This window comes from Amblyomma mixtum, chromosome 1, assembly GCF_055824585.1.
Source record: "Amblyomma mixtum isolate Tamu chromosome 1, ASM5582458v1, whole genome shotgun sequence".
Classification (NCBI taxonomy): domain Eukaryota; kingdom Metazoa; phylum Arthropoda; class Arachnida; order Ixodida; family Ixodidae; genus Amblyomma; species Amblyomma mixtum.
The window spans coordinates 2,374,981-2,396,892 of NC_143012.1; the positions used below are offsets into that span (position 1 = coordinate 2,374,981).

General features: G+C 46.3%; 1 long non-coding RNA gene across 1 annotated transcript; it reads left to right on the forward strand.

Annotated features, from left to right (window-relative positions):
* The first annotated feature begins 4,656 nt into the window (after nucleotides 1-4,656).
* On the forward strand, nucleotides 4,657-14,577 carry LOC149365242 (uncharacterized). Its single transcript, XR_016282546.1, has 3 exons — nucleotides 4,657-4,747; nucleotides 9,580-9,665; nucleotides 13,795-14,577. It is a non-coding gene; the product is annotated as an uncharacterized LOC149365242 (long non-coding RNA).
* The last annotated feature ends 7,335 nt before the right edge of the window (nucleotides 14,578-21,912 follow it).

The following is a 21,912-nucleotide window of genomic DNA, read 5'->3' on the forward strand; positions in this document are numbered from 1 at the left end:
GCCTGTTCACAAACAGCGCCGACTGCAGCACTCCGCTTGCATGCTACAAGAAGCTCGCAAACCTAAGACACCCCAAATCAGGAAAAGCCTGGGAGGTTGAAACGGTGAGGAACATGTGGCTCAACAGTTCAGAGGCGAGCCATAAGGTAGAAAAAACCTTGAAAAAAAAAACAAAAAAAAAAACACGACCCGTGGGCCATGACGAACAGAGGGAGTTCGGGAGGGTAACGAAGTGGGGGACGAAAACTGTTGCCAGGTTTAAAGCGAAGTGAAGGGGATGGCTGATGCAAAGGTCAACCATCCAGGTGAAGAAAGGAGAAAGGGGCGAGAGAGGTAACTGCGGAGATAACGAAAAGAGCAGAAAAAACAAAATTCTGTTCACCCGTTGCTAGCTCTTGAGGCCTCATTGTTTTTATTAGCCGTTTAAATTCTTTTGCTAGCTTAATCTCTCAAGCCATTGAAAACAGAGTTCATTACCACCCTACATATGTTCAATTTCGTGCATATCGGCCTGAATACTGTGAGGGCAGCACTCATTTCTGCAGCGGCTTTAAAAGTAGCTTGCTATACTCATACATATTTGCTTTGGTGCTGTAAGCGTGGTGTTTCGTTGCAAAAACAGGGGAGTTGCGTAGAGTCAATAAACTAATTTCAAACTTTTTCCACCGCTTGCGAGATCGCATCGTTTTTTTCTGCGATAAGAATCAAGCGAACCAAAGCGCAAGCAGACGACAGACGTACGACTTCCACCGCTACTTCGGCATGTCCTTCGGACAGCGCCGAGCAGCGTTTTTTTTTTTTTTTTCGCGAGGAAGAAAAAAAATAGGCACTGACGTAGAGTCACGTAGGAGCAGCGAGCGCCCGCCCAAACTGGTTTGCCGGTGTCCGGCGCCTCTTTCGATTAGAACACATATCCGTTCCGTTGCGGCCGCGGTTCCCGGCTCCGTCGCCGCCGCGCCGGAGAGGGGACCGGCTGTGAGAACACTGTCCATGCCATACGTCGAGGGCGGCCGCGAGGCGCGTGAGCGTGCAACTGTAGAGTCCGCAATAAAAAAGCCACGACCTTAGCAAGCATTCCCTTTCCCACACTCGGAATGTTACAAAGGAAAGATCTGGTTGGGACAGTCGAGATTTTGTTCTCGTCCACACTGAAGAAATGAACGCCGGCGCGACGGCACAAGAAAAGGACAACACATCATGCCCCTTGTCCACTGGCCATACTAACGAACAAGTCTGATGCTGCGCGTCCCTCTGCACCTTCCAGGACGCGCTTCTTCGTGGCCTCCGTGCCTCGCGACCAGCACGCGGACACAGGCCTCTCCTCCCCACGGGGGCTTAACACAAAAGTCGTTCGATGGCGGTTCTGAGGTGGCTGGGGTTAGAGTGACGTCTCGGGAAGATCGTTCCAGTCGATGCAAGTCTTTACCAGAAAGGAGATGGGTCGTTGTTCGGACATGTGGAGGATAAACACCCATGGTGTGGATGCTGGATGCTAGGTTCCTCAAGAATTGTAACGGATCAACGATGGCAGTGTCGGTGAAAACAAGAAACGCTTTGGACATGAAACGATGCCCCTGCCATGTTGTTTGTGCATTTCGCTGTTGCGAAATATCGCTTTGTTTTTTAGCCGCTTAAGAGCTGACGGGGATGAAGGGCGTTCACGCATCTGGCACTTCTTTTTTATCAGTTTTTACATTTTACTCTTGAGAACTGACCAACTTAATTCTACTGAGCGTCCTTCAACCCCTGAAAGAAACGAACTGCAGAAGTCGCTCAGCTGAGTGTTCATATAAATGTGCAATCACCTTTTTCATATAGCGATATCAGTTTAGTGGTGGTGATTTGACGTTTGTGTAGGCACCGAAATGTTCCGTGGATTACTGTGTGGTCGCTGACGGCGTCCAAATAGCTTAGAGAACGTGTTCAAAATGTTAGGCACGTGTGAACAAAACGGATTTCGATGGTTCTCTAACGCCCAAGTACTACACCACTGGCGTTCACAGCTAATTTTACGTCTAAGTGTATTTTTTCGCGTTAATTTACTAATTACACCTCATGAATGAAATTTTTGCCACGACAACAGCGCACGGTCCGGCGGCGAGCTGCGTGGCATTGGGTTACATCACGCCGCAGCGCGCGGAGCAGAAGGGGTGCAGACGCGGGTTCGATTTCGATGGAGGCGAAAGTATGCTAGCGCAGGTTAAAGCTAGAAACGTTGCGTTAAAGAACCCCAGCTGGTCGAAACTTCCAAAGCCCTTCACTGCGGCGTCCCTCATGGCCTGAGTCACTTTGGGACGTTAAACCCCAATAAACCATAAACCAGAAAGCGTGCAGCAGCGGCTTCTAAGAGCCATGTAGAGGTGTGGCCGGCTGCGTGGCAACGCGATTTCCTCTGCTCATCACGCCGCATCGCGCGGCGACTTCGTTCATCAACCACTGCGTACTATAGGCCGACCACACGTCCAAGGTCTGCTCCCTGTGTTGCAGTCGCCATGCTTATCAGTGCGCTAGCACTAAAACCGCCAGTCTCAGATTTCGTTGATGTTTGTCCGAAGCCTCTCTCCGAGGTTGATTGGAAAGAGCAACCTGGGCCTCACAGTCTGCACCTGCCATGGCCCGACTTTGGTAATCCAGAATGTCTCGTAACAACGTGTCATGTGGCAGCCCAGTAAACGATGTCTTCCTGCAGGAGCCGCTACATGACAACGTATGCAGTACACGCATGAAACGGACACTACACTCAACGTACCGCCGACTTTATGTCCAGTTTTCTTCCTTCATAGCCAACCCGAACAGACGGCATCGCGTTACTCTGGCGCGCAAGTCAAGCGACTGGTAAACGACGACGAAGAAGGGACAGGACGATGCTCGCGACCCGCGGCGTCGTTCCTTTGTCAGCGCCGCCGGACAGCAAGGTGGGCGGCAGCAGTAGCACGATCGTTTCCATCATGCCACGACGGCCCGCCTCCAGTCTTCACCTCAGCTGAACGTGTCCCAGCACAAACACGGACTCCAACGCCAGCCGCCGCCGTCCCCCGCACCGCGAGCCGTCCGCCGGACATGACGTCCAAGTGAGTAGCCTGCCTTCGATCTGGTTGCACTAATCCCGCCACGTTCCGCGGCGGTGCCGCCCGCATGCAGCGTCAGTTCAAGAGCAGCTTGGCTGCTTCCAAAACGAAAGGCCGTCTGCTCGCCTCAACGTCGCCACCAAACTAGTCCACTGCGTGCCGCCGGCATCAACGGCCGCCGCAGTCCCGAACCACGTGAATTTTTTCAAGCAGGAAATCCCAAGGAAGTGCCGCCATGAACGAGCTCCAAGAAAGCATCGTTTCACAGAAAAATGTCGTTGGGTATACGCACAGACGATTTACGAATACGCACTGGAATGATGCCCATGCGGCTCGGCTTGACCGCTGTTATGACGCCACAAAGTTACACACCTCCTCCTCTCAAGAAAGAACTGCCATCATTTGATTAGGTGACTATACTGTCATACCTCCTTCGCTTCTCCTACCTAGATATGGGCGTCGCCATATTGCTGCACTACAGCTGCAAGTGCAAGCCAGCCAAGAACTCGGGCTGCTCTAGGCTGGCACTTTTGCAAACGAAATCTTAGAAGTGGAGCGAGCGGTCGCTGCACTGGCAAAACGAATGCGAAAGTGCTGCACTCCTTGAACTGGTGTAGAAAGTGCAGCCCGAATAACAGGCCAACGCCAAGAACCTAGATAAGGCGTAAAGCTAAACTTATGGATGATGCAGTACTTAACCGCAACGAGTCCCGCCGCCTGCGGGCAGATAACGTCAACCGATGCCGACTGTGAAAACTTTTTCACGCCCACAGGTGGCGAGCATTGCGAAGTGCTAAATGCTCAGGAGCCGAGCATCAGAGGAGCTAACAGAAGCGCTATCTTTTTTCAGTGTTCCGACGTAAGTGTGTTGACCGCTTACCTGAAACTGGACCACCCAGAGCGAAGTGTTCAAGGACGTTGCGCTAACGTGAGCGAGGCTTTGACAAGGCGATCATGTGTCACGTGAAAGCTATGGCATTGAACCATGGAGGAAGAAAAATTTAAAGGCGAGGCCGTCACGTTAAATTTTTTCGAAGCCGGAAACGAGCTCGGCGCCATGTTGTCCGGGCGCGCCCTTGTTTACTTTCCCCGCGCGCGCGTTTCAAACCCAGCGAAGGAGCTGGCCCAAAGAGACTAGTTCGAGTGGCGCTTGGTTTCTGGCCGTTGTTCATGTACGGCAGACCTCGGAAATATTCGCGTGAGACATTCGACTGCTTGCAGTTATTGCTCTTTGCCGCGTCATCCCCGCTCTTTTCTTCGAATGAAACATCCCGGCCTTGCATGGTCGTGATCAAGTAGCATTCGGCGAAGGCGCTTATCGCAACTGCGGGGATGAACTTTAGCTCTCACTTATTGCGGTGGCCCACCATGGTACGCAGTGTCTTTCGCCGCTTTTAATAATAATAGTAATAAATTGGTTTTTGAGGAAAGGAAATGGCACAGTATCTGTCCCACTTATATCGGTGGACACCTGTACCGCGCCGTAAGGGAATGGAGGAAGGCGGGAGTGAAAGAAGAAATAAGTGCCGTAGTGGAGGGCTCCAGAGTAATCTCGACCACCTGGGGATCTTTAACGTGCACTAACATCGCAGAGCACACGGGCGCCTTTTGCGTTCCGCCTCCATCGAAAGGCGGTCGCCGAGGTCGGGTTTTGCGTGCGTCGTTTTGCGACGGCGGAGGTATGTGTCCCTGGGTTCCTTGCACGCTGCACTTGGCGAAATACATGGTCTGTTCTGAAAGTAGTAGGACTCATTTTTTTAAACAAAATTTATTCAAGAGAATAGTACAAACGATTACAATTTTTCAAGGTATAGCACCCTTCCGCACCTACACGCTGCTGCTAATGAGTTTTACAGTTTTCGTACGCCTCCAGGAACGCCTGGACCGGAATGCTGTTTAGCTCCCTCGTCACGGCCTGTTGAACCACCTCTACCGATCCGTGATGCTTCCCCTCGAGGGTCGATTTTATTCTCGGGAATAGAAAAAAGTCTGGCAGGGCCAAGTCGAGGCTGTAGGGGTGCTGAGACAGCGTTGCCGCCTTGTGCTGGACAAAAAATCTGGGTCCTCATTCAGATGACGAAGAAGATCCTACCGGTTGGCCTTTTCCTCCTCTGACAACACTCCCGGCACCAACTTCGCGCACGCTTTCCTCATGGATAAGTTTTCTGTCACGATCCCAAAAACTTGGGTTTGAGGAATGCTAAAGTCATCAGCAATCATTCTGATACTCATTCTACGATCACTGTTAAGTAAATGTTTCCCTCGCTACACATTTTCGTTGGTCTTGCTGGTCGAAGGGCGTCTGAAGCGGTCGTCTTCCTCCACTCTTTCTTTACCTTCTCGGAAAAGCTTGAGCCCATCGAAAACACCTGATCTACCCATGGAAGCGTCACCGTAGGCCTCCTTAATCATGTTGTGAGTCTCTTTGCCCGTTTTACCAAGATTTACTCAAAATTTGATCGCGTATCGCTGATCCAGTAAACGCTCGACGATTCTGCGTGACGAGACGTTTCGACAGGGGTTCACAGTACAAGCGACCTCCTCTCTTTAACGGCCGAGACCCGACTGCCGATTTTCCCCAGCATTCCCAATATCCTCCTTCAACGATCCTGCACGCGCAGTCCACCTCTCGTCCGCCCGTTGGCCCAGGAAAAAACCAGTCCTACTACTTTCAGAACAGACCATGTATACTGGTATACTTGCATCCGGTTCATCGTAGTCTTGCGTAATCGCAGGGACTAGAAGGTTAATTTCACCAGATGAGGTCAAGGGCATATAATTTTTGTTCAGCGAAATTGTGTATACACAGCTGCTGCCAAAATATATCAGAACAAAAGAAAACCAAATCTAGCATACACTTCAAACAGCATGCTTATTTCTACTTTTCTGATATAAACTAATACACATGGTGACACTGAAATAGAACTTTACTCTGTGCAGAGTATCATCATTACTTTTTTTTTTCTGCTGTGTGTCTTGGATCGCGCTGTGTATTTCATTATGCTTCCGAAGCAATTATCCCACCTTAATGCAGTGTAAAGTATTTCCTTTAAACTTAAGCTTCCTGAAAAGTTTTAGTACATGGCTATCCTGGAAGCTTTCCGTAACCAGCTTGCTGGCACGAGGCTTATATTTAAATGACACTCTGCAACACTTTGTATTTCAGAGCATAATGATTTTTGAGTGGACAAGTGACAATGTGCTCATGAGGTTGTAAAAAAAACATTTCTTTGCTCGAATGAATTTAGTGCTTCATGCATGAGATCCTGAACAAGGTTTTTGACGTCTGGTTGGTTGCATGCTATGCTCGCATAAAAGTGCCCACATACAGCCCTCTCAGTTTTATGCTGAATGAGGGTGCACATGTCTGCTTTCGGCTGAGTCATGAACAATACTGGCATGCATGGTCGCACCCTAGCTAGGTGTTCAACCTGCCTTTTAATGTTGCTCTTGTTGTTCAATGTTGCAATTTGCCTCCATTGCGTATGCTTGGGCAGCTGGCTGTGTCAGCACTGCCTTCTGCAGCAGCAGTGAGGACAAGAAAAATCCTGCAGTATTTTGTTTTTGGTCTCGAATACTGTATAACCATAGCATATTCTCATGCAGAAAAAAAAGACTTTCTTGACCCTGAATGCAAAATGTAGTATCATAACACATTCATAATGGTGGCCATGCCAACAGTGACTTTAGATTCGCAACTCCAAGAGCCACTCATAGAGGTGACAGAAACGGAGAGGGCCAAAGTGCCTACAGTAACATGGCAGGGGAGGAACTATGGGGGTGGGGGTGCCGTCCCCCTCCAAAGCCTGAAATTCTACACAGGAAAAGCATGCGAAATTCTAGAGGCTCGTGTGCTGTGCGATGTCAGCGCACGTTAAAGAATCCCAGGTGGTCGAAATTTCCGGAGCCCCTCACTACGGCGTCCCTCATAGCCTGAGTTGCTTTGGGACGTTAAACCCCAATAAACCAACCAACCAACCAACCTTTTTCTCAACGAAAAAAGTACAAGAAATATGTTTCAAATGGGACCGTGCCCCTTTAAGAATGATCCATAAATCCACCCTTTCTAGCATGGCAACATACCATGTTTCACATCCACAGATCTGGTTTGGTGCATAATATATATGACCATAGCTTTTCAGACTGCTTCTAGAAGTTTAGGAGTACCCAGTGGCTGCAGTATAATTTTCACAGTGCTGTGCATTATTTCAATGCTGTGTTTCATGTTTAACATGCACAGCTACAGCTGTACGCACCAATTTTCTCTACTTGGTGAAATACTAGCTTGTAATGTCACTGCATGGTAGCACATTTCACCTGTGACCGATAATACAAACAATGAAGGTCAATTTACTGTACGTAATGAACACATCAAGTTATTTTTCAACATAACCACGGGCACCACTGAAATTCAACGCACATGTGGATCCTCATTTCACTAAGTACCTTTTATTGCAAAACACTACCACAGGAAATGGGCACAATACACAAGTGTGAGAAAAGGCCTCCAAATTCACTTAGAGCTTCGCCTTTTTTGCACTTCCTGACCATGACCTCAGCTAGAAAAGCAACTGCAAAACCTGCCAGAGGAAACTGGTCTAAACATAGCGCGCGACCAAAAATACAGACTTGACCTTGATATGAACGAATGCACTTGAGCCCGGCATGCCCCAGAAGCAACTAGCTCGCTAGACGCTTCATACGGGCATGCAATAAAGTTTCTGTATACTAAGAACAAAGCGAGCGCAGCTGCTTCCTTTACAATATCACTCTCCGCCATGTCATGGCCTCCACCGCTCACACAAGCGCAATCGGCGGAAAACAAAAATGCAGTTATATTAAAATTAATGCCAGTTACAACCGTTGCGACAGCACGCATAAGTAGAAACGAGGTTTCACTGCCCATGGAAGCAGGAGTGCAAAAGGCACACACACACTGCACGCACAAGACACGAAAATTTGCACACTACGCTGACGGCCGCTCTGTGGCGCACGCCGCATTGAATCACTGGTGGCAAACTGAGAGGTAAACAGCACAAATGCCCCTCAGTGAGCAGCGGCGGTCTCCCAGTGGCTCCGAGCAGTGTTGCAGTAGACGAAATGCCCATGCGATCTTTGTCGCCCAGCACATTCAAATCCATGCACGCAACAACGAGAGTCTTGCACTGAATTCCACCCGAGATATGAGTGAACGGCACCAACGTCAGCCTGTGAGCATGAGAAAAAACAAACTCGAGCAGCTGAGGAAAGTACGCCTGCGCCGCAGTGCTCTGCTACTGCCCGATTTGTAAATAGCAACTATGATGTCGTTGCTAAGCTGTGCCCGGACAAGATGGCCTCCCGATCGAAAAAAACCACGTGATTTGTTCCAAACTTTTTCCAGGGTGTTGTACAGGAAGGGCATCTCCCGAGTTTTCCTTCCTCCATGCACTGAACAGTGGATTCACTGCACTCGAGTTAGGTGAAATCGCATCTCGTACCACCCTATCGACAGCACCAAACATCCTGAGAACGTCCTCATCCCGAACAGGTCATTCTGAGTACCTTTTGAGTGCATCGACAGATAAATTTCCTCATGAGGCTGTCCTCAGTTTGTACTACTCAGTTTGGACTACTCAAGGATGAAAATTCCTCAAATGTCCAACAATCATCCTATTGCAGGACAAAACTGTGGAATTGAACTGAGATCAAACCAGCTTTATCTCTCGCACTTGACTCTCATTAAGAACTGCTGGTTTATCAAACGATACATGTGTACAAGTGATGTAATGAAGGAAATAACTGTGACTCCAAAAATTATTTGCCTTGAGTGGATAATTTTGCTTTTATACCTGATCTTATGTATCTGCTTCTGATAGGGTTGGACTGTCTAGATTTTTGGGCCACTCATCTTTTCTATTCAGACAGCAGGATTCAACTCTAGAGAGAGCTATAGCTCTCTGCGACCCTGGGCATGGTAAGCCCGTGCTACGACTTCTTTTTGCTTATTCTGGTTAGCTTCTTTTACATTAGCTTTGAATACAGCACTCTCATAAAGAAAAAAAAGCTCCCGATACAAATCCTAAGTATGCGCAAAGGACAGACAAATGGCTCCCAGTTGTACTGCTTGAGGACCACTCAGAGACAACCTGAGGTCATACTCTGGACATCTGGGAGCTTTGTGCTAAGCAGGTACTGCGTGTCTGGCAATTACGTTTCATTCTGTTATGAACATGTGAACCACTACTGTCGCTGCTACGTTCTTAGCGATGACGGACAGAGAGAGCCTCAAAATAATCACAGGAAATGGGAATGCTTGTCTGCCCTGTGTCCCGTTTTCAGTGATCCTCGGTAGCATTGCAACTTACGGCCACTTTTAGGTCCCCCGAAACGTAGCCTCTTGGGTGCAGAGTAGATGTCACAGCCACCTCGAGCTCAAGCTAGCTATCTCTTCCTTTGACAGCCGATATCACATGTAGGCAGCACCTGCAAGCCGAGGCTTGCTCGACCGAGAATTTGAATTTTCATGCAGGCGCAAGAAGAGCCACCGGAAAGGCGGCGTGGGCTTCAAGAACCTCCCCGATGACGAGAAGAAGCCCATGTCCAAGGAGGAAGAAGGTACGACATCGTCTCACGGCAGCGCACATGCCGCTCATTGTCACAGGGCACATGTGCTTTGCACGTCTGTCACCTCAATCGGAAATGGCACAAGCCAGAGAGGCAGTACGGGAGTAAATTGACGCCGATGAACTGGGACATCAAAGAGCGAAAAACTACCGCCCAGGTATGCTTCCATTGCTCGAGGAAAAAGGAACGAAACCTCAACCAGTGCAAGTCGTGGAGCATGTACAACGCTAGAATTTACAACAACTCCTTTGAACTAGTTCTAAGCACTGTCGTCTGTCGAAATCACAATCCACTGCTAGAGAATGACATTATCAAATCTTCCGGTTTTCAGTTCTTTAAAAAGTCGCAGTGGTAGACATTGATGCTGGAAGTATTTTATGCATTTTTACATCTCGTGCTGATCAAAATCGATGATTGCGCTGGGCGGCAGCTGCAGAAAGTCTGCCATTTAAAGGACATTGGTGAGCAATGAGCATTGGAATTGGGTATCGAAGTCAGCTTATGAACGTCTGAATGTACTGTGGGAACGGTCCCTAGGGCTGAGATGTTGCATTTGTTTTCATGTCTATAAAGGTATTGTTGTACTCAATACATAACATTCCTTACTTAATTCCTTTTATCCAGTCGACTTATCAAGCACACATATGCGCTGTCATTTGTTGAATTAGTGGATAATGTCAAGGAGCGGCCAGAAATTTGCAGGGCCCATATTGTGCCCATGTTGATATTGCCAACGAACGTTGCTCACTGAAACAGACAAATTGAGTTTGTGTTTGTGGACCAGCTCACAGTGCGCTGAATTCTTGGTGCGGCACCGCGATCATACCACTGATAACCAGGTAATATTTAGCATAAAATGGAGTTAAATTTACCCTCGCCGTTACACTATGGTCTCAGTAATTTCATGGTAACGAAAACAACTTGCTAAAACAGTACATTACATAATAAAAGCAGAAAAATCACTTCCCTGCGCTTTTATCCCAGGTTCAACATTGGCACCAAATTTTCTTCCGTGCGCCTGTCATCCACGAAATGGGTAGACAATATCTCTGAGTTCGTAATTGATACAAAGACGTTCCCATTTACCTAAGACCTCTATTAGCGATTTAACTTCAGGTCGGCAGAAAAGGGATGTCGCAGAATATGTCCTAACCTCATTGGGACTGTCAGTGCATACTTCCCGCACGTGGTCACGGTGAACTGCTTCCAATTTTATTGATTACCCTATTTGTACAGTCCACAATCAAGCAGTGCTGTCCCGACAACCTTCCCACTGAGAACAGCATTGATAAAGAGATAAACAAATATATTAAACGGCAAAAGAGTGACAAAAAGGCTGCTCTGCAAGGCATAAATTACGCGTCTGCACAGCCCACTGAAGACTGGCAACAATGGACTGGTGGAACTGGAAATGGCTGCTGACGTGCATACAAGTAGGGCGAGCGTGCACCACTTGGAACAGGGCTAATCCAAGTTGCTCATTCACAATATTTCGGATTTGCCCAATCAAAGACTAAATTTAGACCTTGATGCCGTCATTACAGTTTTCGTACATCACACTATGCTCAAGAGCGACAAGCCGAAAGCACAACAGGCAGGCATCATAGCAGCGATGAAACATCTCTCCAGCCCATGGCACCTCGTCTCTCGATCGCCTCAGCCATCTTACCAGTTCCGTACAGCGCTACGGAAGCTAGGAGCGCGTGCCACAAGTTTCTCTGGAGTAATATCTAACACACTAGCTAGGCCCTTTAAACGAGGAGGGATCGATGGAAGCCTCTCAAAAAGCCACCGAGATGCAAGCACTGCAAGGATGGGCATATCCATCGCTGGCCGCAATGCAGAGCGCATACAGTTACGAGTGCTGTGCAAATGAACGGAAGAGGTGTTCGGATCAATCTCAGCCGGAGCTGTACGAGGCTAACTGGGACGATTTCCCTGGCTGTGGGGCTGGTGTTCCCAGACTTTCAGATTCGTGAAACTCCCCCGGCAATTTCCTCAGATGGTAGACACACCCTGGCCGGTATGAGACGCATGGTTTTCTACGGAGGCATCTATCGGGCCACAGGGTCAGTAATTAAAGTACCCGATATCTATACAGACTGCATACACAACATATCGTTGCCCACCACCTTTGATATTTAAGAGAAAAATGATAAGTTCTCTGTCCCTCCTTGGCCGACAACACGGCAGCTTGCCCTTTTGTCTGGGCACTGCTTCTCGAATGCTAACAACGTTGCACAAGGACAGTCCAGATCACCAAGGGGTTTACTCAACCCCAGGTTATGGATGACTAGTTGGTGCACGCCGAAGGTGCAACATCTTCTATGCTACAGCTGAGAAAAGGTGCCTCCACAGCAATGGAAAGTTGTAAACAAAAAAAAAAGTTAGCTTTGCTTTAAGAATAGACGCAATAGCACCTTCACCTCCTCTTTTGCTTTTTCTTTCTCGTTTTCACTCACACACATACACACCACTTATTTCAGTATGATGAAGCACCATAACACCGCCTTATCATTCCGTGCAATTTGTGACACCTAATTACCATATATGTATAGGGTTTCATTTTTTAAATTACTATAACATCAGTACACATCCCAAACACACGTTACTAAAACATACACACCACAATGCGTTCACTACGTGCCCCTCTAACACGCTTCATCTAACAACCCTTCATAGTTGTCTGCCTGCCTGGCACGCAGAGGGCTTGGGTTCAAATCCCAATGCCGGCTAATTTCTTTAAATGAATTACTTAAACATTCTGAAATGCCCCCGTTAGAAGAACCTGCTTGCCAATTCTGGCTTCATTTGGACCCACCCCAATTCACTAGCTTCATTATAATTTCTGTAATTTTTCCGGCTGACACAGGAAAACAACAACAGCTTTTCACCAGAACAAGCTCCTTACACTATTGCGTAAAAAGAATGTTAGCGTTAAAGGGTCCGTAAAAAGCAGTTTAAAAAAATGGCTACCAAACGTGTGCATTCTGTACAGTAAATGCCACTGAATGTGCATGCCGCATACAAGTCCTAACAAGTCAGCCGAAAATTTCATCACCACCTTCAGCTCGACTACGCCACTGAAGGGCAAAGGCCTCCCCAATGTCTCGCCAATTAATCTTGTCCTCTGACAACTGCAGCCACTGTATCCTCACTAAACTTCTCAATCTCATCCGCCAACCTACTTTCTACCGCCCCCTGCCACGCTTGCCTTCAATTGGAATCCGCTCCATCACCCTTAAGGACCAGCTGGGTTGGCTGGCTGACACTGGCGGAGTGCGGTGCCAGTCTGTCATCTTTCATTTCTTTTGCCACGTCCAGTGCATGAGTGAAGAGGGAGAATGCGGAGGTAGTTTATCTCTGGTGTTGCATAAGCTTCTTGGTCAAAAATTTCTGTGCGAGGATGGCAGGCCACGGTGCATTATCAATCAGTATTTGGGCTTTTCTTTCCTTATCCTTGGCAGACAATGTTTCAGTGCCCTTTCAAAGCTTCAATGAAATCACTGATATGCACAGCTAAAGCTGAGCAAACAGGGTGGGAGTAGATCAGCTTACAGTGACAGCATCGTGTCTGCTAAGGCTGCACGTTAGTCAACATGGGATAGTGTATATCTGGTCTGCTTTATATTTGTCTTATCCATCTGTCGGCATTGCATTACAGGGCAATTGGGGCAGTTTTTTGAACATTTTTGAGTTCATAGTCACATTACATTCCTTTGAGTTTGCCCTCTCTGCCACAACAAACAGTTTTTCAAAATGCCGAGTGCAACCAATTCATCAGCAAAAGACAAACCAAAACACAATCCGCTGCCAGAGATGATGCTTTGCACGACACGGGCCATGATGTCACAAACATTACTAAATAAAATGAGTTCCTTCATAAAATGCTTCCGACAACCTAATGCAAGCCTCAAAATTTTGTTCGTGAACCAGGGAGAGGGTATTAACATGCAAGAAATGCAGTGTTGCATGTAGAAATAACATCAACTGAAGCCACATTAAAATCAATTTAAGATGGAATCGAGTGTCACATGGCTGCCAAACTTGGAAGTAATCAGAAACCCCTCCAGCTGCCCTTTAAGCAGTGTCCAACCAACAATTCTTCACACATTTGCAGAGAAGCACAAAAAGTTCGAGAACCTGCGGAAGAGCCACTACAAAAATGAGTATCAGAAACTGAAACACAAGCCGCCGACCGACGATGAAGATGATGAGGAAGGGGACATGTCCTCCACCACCCAGAATGTCTCGTCTGGCAAGTGACGTCTGCTCATGCAGGGGCCCCGTGGGGGTCTGCTTGTAAATAGCCTTTCTCTTTTTCTTTTTTTTGTCATAACTGTGCCATTACTATGAATAAAGACTTTAATCAATGCAGATGACAGCCCTTGCGCAACAGCTGTGGCCTTTCTATTTCTAACCCCCACACTTGGGCCACTTTTTTTCTCGGGGCACAAGGCAACACAGAAGCAGAAGTGCCAGGCTGTATTCCCAAAGCATTTAATGCATCTAATTAACTCTGAAATGCATATTCACGTGCTGGAATTTCCGATAATACATTTAATTTCATTTCATTTATTGGTTTTGTTTGGCCAGTACAGAGACTGCAAACAAGGGAGAGCAAGCTAAAGGTGCCTAGTAGCGCCTGACAGAGGCCTGCCCTCCCCATGTACAAGAAAAAAAAAGTGGCACTTGGCAATGGTACAAAATTACCATAAGTAACAGAAACTAGAAAAGCAGCGGATATATTGACAACGAAACAGAGATCAATCATGCATAGTGCTAAGCACAACAAAACTAAGAGCAAAACATAACAAAGACAAAAACTGATTAGGTAAAAACACACCACAGCTAGCTATAACAAAAATATTCATGAACAGTTTTCCTAAATCTGACCTCGGACATATTTTGTAGTGACAATTTTGTTAAGTATGGATAGGTGTTTAATGTATGAGGAATTATGTGAGTTAGTTTTTGGAACCCATAGTTTGTACGGGATTTGGATGCATGGTATTGAGGGTGCCTAAGACTGTATGCTGTTTGGGCAATTAAATATGTTCTCTCAAAAGTCTGCCAGTTTCCTTTCATAAGGTTTCTGATGTAAACAGCAAGCTGCTTGTAGTAAGTGGCCGTGATGGTAAGCAGTCTATGGTTGAGAAAGGAAGGACCCGTGCTCTCACTGTAATGTAAATTATCAACCGCTCGTACAGCTCTTTTTTGTAAAGTCAGTACTTTCACAAGATTGGTTGAGGTAGTCGTTCCCCAGATCAACAAACAATATTGTACATGCGAAAAGACTCCAGTGAAATAAATTTGTAGTTTGCATTTTCGAGGCAGTATTGTGCGAAATTTATTTAAGATACCAACAGAGCGAGCCATTTTAGTGCAGACGTAGTTTACATGTTCTGTCCAGAGTAAATGTTCTTCAAAAATGACTCCAAGGAACATTGTAGAGCTGACACAAGTTATCGGAGCTTGTTTGAAGTGAATTTGGAAGTTGTTCGGAACTTCCTTATTTTTGGCTCTACTTTGTTTTCCTGAAAATCAACAGACAATTGGAATAACCAACTATTGGAGGCTGCTTGCAAAATATTACTATCTTGCCCTGAAAAAAATATGTTAGTATCATCTGCATAGATTATAATGTTGTCTGCTGGACGAAGGTTGACGATATCATTAATATATAATAAGAACAACGTTGGTCCTAGAACGGAGCCCTGTGGCACACCAGACACAATCTGACCGATCCCAGATGAAATACCGTTAATGATAGTTGTTTGAGATCAGTTGTCAAGGTAGCTAGCAAATAAGGTTAAAGGAACGCCGCGTATTCCATAACACTGCATCTTTTCAAGCAATATCTTATGGTTGACCGAGTCAAATGCTTTCTTCATATCAAGGAATATGCCAACTGTTAACAGTTTATTTTCTATGTTTTCTATTAGCTTTTCTTTGATTTCCAGTAAGGCGGCCTCAGCTGTTTTGTTTTTTTTTGAAATCCGTACTGTTGCTTGGAGATGACATGGTTTTTGTCGAGATATTGAGAAAGACTTGTGTTGATTGCAAGTTCCGCAATCTTAGAGAAAACTGAAAGAATGGAGATTGGCCGATAATTATTTAAATCATTAATGTCACCCCCTTTATGAATGGCAGTGACACGAGCTATTTTCAACTGATGTGGAAATGTGCCTGTCGAGAACACTAGTTGACTATATGTGCTAATGGTATCGCAATGACATCTGCTACTTTCTTGATCGGGACTGGAGCTATGCCATCAACACCTGGAGCACTATTACTGCGTAAGGAGAAAATAATGGTAATTATTTCTGAGTCAGTGCATGGTAACAAAAACATGGAATTACTTTGTTAACTGGTTTATACACTTGAGGCATCCTGATGTGGACCATCAGTTGATTTTGGCGGAAAGACAGATAAGAAATACCTATTAAATTCATTCGCTAGGTCAGCGCCATCATTGTTCGCACCATGAATGTGGAGTGAGACGGGTGTGTTGGTTCTGTTTTTACCTAGAAGATCGTTAAGTGTGTTCCATGTTCCCTTCGAGCCATCAGACATGGAGAACTTCCTCACGTAATAATCACTTCTTGCTTTTTTAATGTCAGCGCCTAACTTATTGCGGAACGTTTTGAATTGACGAAGCATGCCAGTGTCTTTTGTTTTCACAAAACGAGAAAAAAGTCTGTTCTTTTCCTGTATGCGGTCATATAGTAACTAAAATGAATACATAACTAAAATAACCAACTAGAACATAACTAAACTCATGGTTTTGGTTTTATAGGTGTATAACATCCCAGAGTGACTCAGGCTATGAGGGGTGCCATAGTCGAGGGCTCTGGATAATTTCGACCACCTGGGGTTCTTTAACGTGCGCTGACATTGCACAGCACATGGGCCTCTAGGCCTTCCATCAAAATGTGACCACTGCGGCTGGGATTGAACCGCGTCTTTTGGGTCAGCAGCTGAGCACTGTAACCATGACTAAACATAGCATACTCAGGCACACACAATCAACTTAGAAAACATGGAATTACTCCATACCACATACTGATGTTGTGGTCAAAAGCTTGGGTTCTTTCACTAGTGGGGTTACTGCAGCAAGCATTCTTTCAGAAGGCCTTCTGCATGGCACCTTGTTTGCAGGAGTATGGTGGGAAATGTGGTTTCCACAACACTGAGTATTTAGCATGCCTGTGCGAGCATCAACATCGACAGGCTGATGACATGACAGAAATGCGTCATGCATAGGTTAGCAATGTGGGTGAGTGCATGAATAACAGAGCACAAATTTCACAACAAACCTGTTCCCAATGCTTGGGAACGTGTTTTTCAGCAGCACAGACGTCACAGTGCCCAAAGGAAAGCCATTACAAGGGAAGACTTTCACCTCCACTTATCTCTGGCAATAAGGAGCCATGTTTTTGTGCGGTTGCTAACATGCAACTCAAACCGATAACTGAACAAAAAACAGTGGAGTGGTCACAAAGTGGAGACGTTTCATTTTAACGCGACACCCCGTCAAGGCTCCCGATCTGCAGAAAATCCGGCACCGCTGTTGGCGTTGAGCCACAAATGGGCCAGGGCAGGGGGGCCACCCCGGCCTCGTGCCAAGGTCAAAAAATGGGCTGGCCACGTGACCTTGGGGCACTATCGCAACCTGCCCACCGTGCAGCTAAATCACTGACTGGTCGCAAGAGGTTGCTCAGGGAGAGCAGTGTGGGCCACACAAGCCCCACCACTGGCAGCACCTGCCACCGCAGGGCAGAGGAATCTGAACTCGTCTTTTTACCGTGAGAACTCCATCTACACGCTCCGAGTATTCTCAGAAATTTCGAATTATTGTCCTGTGCGGCCGATTTCCCTAATTTAAATCGGATTAAACGTCCCGGTTCCCCCTTTTTTTTTTGACCTTGCTACACACAGTAGGAAGAGTCAACCAACCTTTCAGCCAGTCCTGTGGCGGCTTGCCGCTCTGCCATTGTCAGAGTGATACATAGCGATCGGCAAAAGCAGAGTCCACACGTATTTTTATTTCCATGGGCCTAATCTGCAGCTATGTAGTCTCTGACTGGATCTATTTATCCTCAGAAACCGAAAAAACAAAATTAAAAACGCGAAAGCGGAGCCACCACACAACTGCCTGAAAGGCACTCCACGTGTTAGTTGACTCCTCCTACCGTCTGCGGCGAGTTCAGAAAAAGGCGGGAGCCAGAGCGTTTAATCCGATTTAAATTATGGAAATCGGCAGCACAGGACAATAATTTGAAGTTTCTAAAAATGCTCGCAACGTGTAGATCGAGTTCCCACACTAAAAAGACAAGCTCAGATTTCTCGTTAGCACACTGGTCTTTAAGACCAAAAAATCAATTTTCTAAAAATATGATTGGTGGAATGTACAGCTATTATTCTCCAACTCTATCAATTTTTTCCTTCAGGAAATCGGTATTTTGACCTTAATATTAAATTCAGATCATTGCGTGGGCTGAATTTAAGCAGGAGCAGACAATTTAATGGCATGAAAATTTTGAACACCTGGCTTCTTATTAGTACATCGATGTCCCACCATCTAGGACAGATAAAGCGGTCATATTGTTTGCTAAGGGAAACTCAAGGCACAGTGTATGTAATAATTGAAGCACAATTAATTGTTGACCCGCGCTTCAAAAATTTATAATTCTGCTAAGTTTACCGATGCATTATTTTCATGCCTTGAATGTATTCCAAGTACTGTAAAATTACTAACAAGGGTAAAATGAAAAAACGGCTTCGATTATTGCACTCTTTACTTACTACACTACACAGCCACAAATGAAATTTTTTACAGAGCAGTTTTTCTGCACCAAGGTACTAATGAATGAATGACTAATTAAAATTAATTATCTTAGGAACTAATTTATGGAAAAGGTAATTTTTGAACTGTGTATAAAAAAATGCCGCCACCGTCTGGAAGACACCGAAGTAACGAGCGTTAGCTGTTCGGTGGCACCATCTATCCTCCATGCGATGTACTGCCACGCGATTAGACTACTTTTCCACACCTTACGGCGAGGGGGCGCCTACCGCCTTGAGGTCAGATATTTTTGGGCCGAAAAAGTTTTTCGACTCTTTGGAGGGCCATTTTTCCATACCTCAAGGCAGTAGGCGCCCGGTCGCCATGAGGTATGAAATTGTGAGCTGCCGAGTGCTGACGACATGGCCGCCATGTGAAGCCTAACAAGTAAATATTAACCTAATTCAACAATATTGGTGTCCAACATGTCTTACTCAGCGCGCACATTACGAATATCCATTAGTGAGATTATGACGTTATTGGTTAGTTAATTAAAAGCAATTAAATATAAGCACAACTGCTGTGTTCGTCGACCAAGCGATGCAAGGCTGCTCCAGCAGCCCTCTCCTCATCCACGCATACAAGCCGGCTGCTTCCAAGAAACAAGCGCGGGCCGGCCGCTCCCACAAAAGCTAGCAGGTGTCTCCCTCAACGGCATCTGACCCCTACAGCCCCGTCGACTGACGCATTCCCCATTCCCTCCGACTAGGCACCATACTGTGGCCATCTGCACTCCACAGCACCAGGAGTGCTTTCTTTTACTCTCTCTCTCTCTCCCCCTCTACTGCAATAAACCTTTTAGTCCCCACCCAGCAACTGTGTTGAGAGGTTCCTCGCATGCGGGGCTCCCACGCCCCGAACTAACACAAACTATTAACAACCATAACTAAATATTACCTCATTAGTTAATCCTGGTGTCCAACCTGTTCTACTCATACAGAGGATTCCAAATATCTAATTCGTTTTATGATGCCTCATTAATTACCGACTTAAAAGCGATCAAACAGTCATGTGACTAGTTAATTATGACGTCACCAATAGACCTCTCCCAGCCTGCGTCATCAGCGCACGTGTTTCTGGCTCGATGGGCAAAACATGCGCCGTACCGAGAGGGCTCACACCGGGAGAAGAAAGGCTGCGAGGCGTTTCGAATCAGGGTACAAAACTAGTGGGGGAGCGCTCGGCACCAGAAAAACCGGTTCAGAACCGAAAGTCGACGATTTTGCCCATCGGGGCATACCTTTTTGACGTCACACTGTTTACATCGGGGAGAGGTCTATTGGGTTACTATATCGGTTTACTATGGGGGCCGCCATCTTGAATTCCTTGAACTTAGAGAATTTCACACCAAATGGAGGCGGTAGCAGTCCCCAAGAAATCGAGAAACGTGATGAATAAGAGCTAACACTCTCAAAATCGAGCAAGATTGCAACAGTTTCATTAGGACTAGAGTAGAAATAAGGAAAATAGGTCTAAGACCAGCGTCCCCCCCCTCAACCGCTCACTAACAGTGACAAGAGGACTCCCAGGGATCTTTGAATGTAAAGTAGAGAATCACCGATTTTGCATATAAGGGCATTAACCCATTGATGATATCGCGCCAATTTCTTAAAGGTGCACTCTTTTTGAAGAGGATTCTGAACATGTCTTTTTGCCGCGGGAACTCGATCCACACGTTCTGAGCATTCTTAGAAACAGTGACTTATTGCCCTGTGTGGCCGATTTCCCCAATTAAAACGAATTAACGTCCGGCTCCCGCCTTTTTTTTTAATTCTGCCTCGTACGGTGGGCGGAGTCGACCAACGCGTGGAGCGCCTTTCACCCAGTCCCATGGAGGCTTTGCTTTCGCTTTTTGTTTTTTAGGTTTCCATGAATACCTCCTCCGCCTGCGTACAGGCAGTGTGTGGACGGCCGAACGCCTCCACCGTTATCGTGGTGCTCCCAGTGCATTGTGCGCCAACTGCGACAGCCATGACGTCAAACCAAGCACAACTGCAGCTTTTAGCTTGCATATCCAGGCTTAACCAGATAAATAGTTTCATTCAAAGATAATATAGCCGCAAAATAAGCCCAAAGAAATAAAAATACGTGCAGACTATTTGCTACTACGGACTACTACGTATTACTCCGCCGATGGCAGAGCGGCAAGCCGCCACGGGACTGGGTGAAAGGCGCTCCCCCATGCGTTGGTCGACTCCGCCCACCGTATGAGGCAGAATTAAAAAAAAAAAAAGGCGGGAGCCGGACGTTAATTCGATTTAATTGGGGAAATCGGCCACACTGGGCAGTAAATCGCAGTTTCTAAGAAAGCTTGGAACGTGTCGATCGAGTTCCCGCGGCAAAAAGACTGGTTCAGATTCCTCTTCAGTGCACCTTTAAGGCAGAACTTGTGTGTGTCCTCCAGTTTTTTATTCAACACAATTTTATATAAAACAATGTTCATATGGTAAAATGTTCTAACTGGCCTGGACGATATCCAAGCATAAGCGTATTACTCAACATGCCGAAAGTAACCTTGCATCCCTCCTCCTGGGCAAAATCCATATTAAAAATTACCGAACTTGGTGTAATGCAAAAGCATTGCAATTATATTTCTATTCAATTCCAATTCCATTCAGATTCTAATCTTTTGTTGTTGGTGCAGTTGTAAGCACCAGTACTGACCATTACTGGTCAACGTTGAGTGTTTTCCAACCTTCGATGACGTCACACAGTTTTGATCAACCGAGTTTCTAATGCCACTACTTTTTAGATGAAGCCGGGTTTTTGGGTCGATGAGCAATCTAACCCTTTTGCATTAATAAAACAATGCACATTGCTTTCATGCTTGCATCAATGTCAGCTGAAAGCAGTGCCACTGTGCCAAACTCTTGCTTTGTATCCAGTGTGTTTTGTACTGTCTGCTTCACAGACCAGAGAGGACATGCGAAAGCATGTGTTCAGCCTTACGGGCTCATGGTTTTGCTTTGCTGGGTCGTCGGCACGCCTCGGGATGATACTAGACTCACTCAGGTTAGGTTCTGATCAAGGTTAAGCTGATCTGATCTGCTCGCGTCGTAGATGAATGATGATGAAGACAACAATGTGCAATGCACAAAGAGGGAGAGTGCTGCGATTTAACACGAGGGGTGATCGGCTGTGGCGATAGCATAGTGCCCTCATGCAGCAGCCAACAAAGCTGACATGTTTGTGCCACCACAGGTTCGAATCCTAGTAGCAGCAAAACTTATTTTTCGTTCCAGGTCAAGGCTTTAGCAGTGGCCCGGCTTTTGCAGCTTTGGTCATGAAGTAAAGCTATCGCTCCAAACCTGCTGCATGGAGGAGCGAGCACTGGGGCCCAAGTGTTTCAAATCATAAATTATAAAAAGAAAATACATGATGGCACAGCTA